Raw genomic sequence first — 3,517 nt, forward strand, 5'->3', positions numbered from 1 at the left:
ATCCATATGTTGGTGTGCATGATTTGCACTCGTCTCCCAGCAACGGTCTGGGCAAAATCTTGTCCCGGTATGCATAGTAGTTGTGCGATAGCCTCCTCATCAAAGCCGGAGACCTGCCTCCTCCTCTGGCTGTGCTCGCATAGTTGGCCCCCCCAAGATCAGGGGGGTGGCCTAGGAACTAATAAAAGGAAACCACTGGCCCCTCACCCCGGAGCCCAAGTCTCGGTTAAGCAGTAATGGCAGAGGACCTTGAGTTCTCTGAAGGAGAGGATGTGTAGCCCTCTGAAGGAGAGGACGTGTAGCCCTCTGAAGGTGAGGACGTGTAGCCCTCTGAAGGTGAGGACATACAGCCCTCTGAAGGCGAGGACGTGTAGCCCTCTAAAGGCGAGAACATGCAGCCCTCTGAAGGCGAGGACGTGTAGCCCTCTAGAGGCGAGGACGTACAACCCTATAAAGGTGAGGACATGTAGCCCTCTAGAGGCGAGGATGTACAACCCTCTGAAGGCGAGGACATGTAGCCCTTTGAAGTCAAGGACGTGTAGCCCTCTGAATGCAAGGACATACAACCCTCTGGAGGCGAGGACGTACAACCCTCTGAAGGCGAGGACGTGTGGCCCTCTGAAGTCGAGCACACGTAGTTGTTCGCTTCCCATAAGTTCGCTTCCCACAAGTGCACTAGATCATGCAAGTAGTATAAAACAGTAAGAATCGAGTATTGAACTCTCGAGGAACTTGTGTTACTTGGTAAAGCTATTTCAGTAAATAGGTGTCTAGTGTGAAAAGAGATGTATTTATATGAACATATGTGTAAACTAACTATTAAAAAGGGAAAATCACATGAGAAATGATGCGTGAAGACAAGAAGGTGACACGTCGGTCTTCCTAGTAGGTGCTTGATGCTTAAAGGATATTCTCTATTTAACAATGCTTATGTGTTCTATGGTGTCTCCTGAAATGCTAAACCCCGATTCCTCATGATAGTCTAGTCTAATCCTGATCAGGCATCGCCCGCTGTCGCAACGTGCCCTTTTGCAGGCGAGCGAAGGCGAGGCTCACGGGTGCGCTTTCCAAAGGAGGAAAGATGCGCGGAGTCGCCACCAACGTTTATTTGTGGAAAATGTTGGGAAAACCGAAGGAAACCGGTCAAAATGAAAAATTCTAAGTTCGGGAGTTGTATTTACGCTTGAGGAAGGTATTAGCACCTCTCACGTTTGTCTCAAAGGACAACAACCTATTTTTTAGAATTGTGGAAATTTTGTTACCTTAACTTTATTTCTTTTTATTTTTTGAGGTCGACAAAAGCGGAGCTCTTGCTCCTACGTACCCTCCATCGAAGAGGAAATCAGACCTACGTAGTTCTTTCTTATGCGTGAATCAAGTGATTTATTTTTTTTACTTGAGGGGTGATCATTTTAAGGCGTTGGACCTTAAAAATGATCCTTTTTACTTAGTAAGAAAATGAAATGATAAACTTTCAAAAACCTATTTTTGTGGACGAGCTTGACTAGGCGAGTTTGATTTTAGCCTTAGTTTCACTTTAGTTATTAGTCAATTCAATTAAGAATGAGAAATCCCAAAGAGAAAACGTCCGATTGATTTTTCGCTTTACTTTACTAAAAGGTATTTTTTTTATTATTATATTATTATTTTACCTCTTTTTTGATTTCCAACGTGGTTACGGCACGACCGAAAGGTCGGAATTCATTTTAACCGAAATTAACGGATGATACAATTCAAACGATCGGTGGAAATTTATTTTATTTTTAGATTAAGCGAGAAATGACTTAAATAAATGGCTTAAGCACGTCAAAAGGGGTATAAAAAGCAAATGAAAACGAGAATAAAAATACATGAAACAAAATGTGGACTACCACGGGTACATAGAATGAATTGAAAAGCTCGGCTTGAGGTACTTACCCGTTGAAGACTGAAGAAAACGAAGAACGAACGATGAATGTTGAAGAACGGTCGAGAATCTTCGCATAATTACTCACGGAAACGTTACGGAAGCGCCTTGGCTTGAATTTTCTTCACGGAAACAATTTTCCTCAGCAAATTTAAGAGAATACGAAGTGCCAAGAAGGCTGAACCCTTTTCTTCTTCACTCCTCCCCCTATTTATAGCAAAATAGGGGAGGAGCTTGCCACCCAGCTCGCCCAGGCGAGCAAGGTTGCTTCCTCCAGAAGCAACAGCCTTCTGGAGGAAGGATCTGGAAGGCCCAAGTGGGCCAGATTGCTATTTGTACCCCCTTTTTTACTAAATGCACCCCCTTCTATTTTTTTGGTAATTCTTTTTCTGTAACGTTACGAAACTTCACGAATTTCGTAACGATACTTATTTTTCTTCTGCAAGGTTACGAATCCTCACGGATTATGTATTTACTCTTTTTTTAGCTTTCGAAGAAGTTACGGAAACTTACGGATTGCGCAAAAACACCTCTTTTCGATTTCTGCCACATTACGGGATTTCACGGATTGCGCAAGCCTGCTTCCTTTTGATTTCTGACACGTCTCGGGACTTCATTCATTGTGCAACAAAGGACGCCAAGTGTCTCGAAGGCCAATCAAAGGTTGTATATCATCAAATAATAATCCCCGGACGAAATTAGGGTATGACAGTTGCCCCTCTTTACTTACCTCTCATCGGAGATAAGAGGAAAGCAAAGATAGGACACTGATTTCGTCCGTCCTGCCCTTTCCGTGATGACGACTCTCGTCTCTACTCCTTTTTTCTTCTGCACAACACAAAATACAAACAACAACAAGAACAACAAATATAATATACATATATACATATACATATATTTGGCGAAGGAACCGATCTGGAAAACAACAGAATAACGTGTTTCCCAGTCACCAGAGGCTTCGCGCTTGATAATGGAGGACACATGAACAGCGCTAGGCAATGACATTCATGGGGCTCCGGAAAAGGGTTGAGAATGGAGGATTTCCTTGAGGGTCCGCACTTAGGCAATCATGAAACACAGCTCCAAACTCGAAAGTGGAGGACACATGAACAGTGCTAGGCAATAACATTCATGGGGCTCCGAAAAAGGGGAGAATGGAGGATTGCCTTGAGGGTCCACACTTAGGCAATAATGAAACACAGCTCCAAACTCGAAAGTGGAGGACACATGAACGAAAACGCAATTCATGGAGCTCCGAAAAAAGGGTTGAGAATGGAGGATTGCCTTGAGGGTCCGCACTTAGGCAATCATGAAACTTAGCTCCAAACTCGAACCGAAAAAAGGGGAGAATGGAGGATTGCCTTGAGGGTCTGCACTTAGGCAATCATGAAACTTAGCTCCAAACTCGAAGGTGGAGGACACATGAACAGCGCTAGGCAATAACATTCATGGGGCTCCGAAAAAGGTGGAGAATGGAGGATTGCCTTGAGGGTCCGCACTTAGGCAATCATGAAACTTAGCTCCAAACTCGAACCGAAAAAGGGGGAGAATGGAGGATTTCCTTGAGGGTCCGCACTTAGGCAATCATGAAACTTAGCTCCAAACTCGAAG

Source organism: Glycine max, chromosome 3, assembly GCF_000004515.6.
Source record: "Glycine max cultivar Williams 82 chromosome 3, Glycine_max_v4.0, whole genome shotgun sequence".
Lineage (NCBI taxonomy): Eukaryota > Viridiplantae > Streptophyta > Magnoliopsida > Fabales > Fabaceae > Glycine > Glycine max.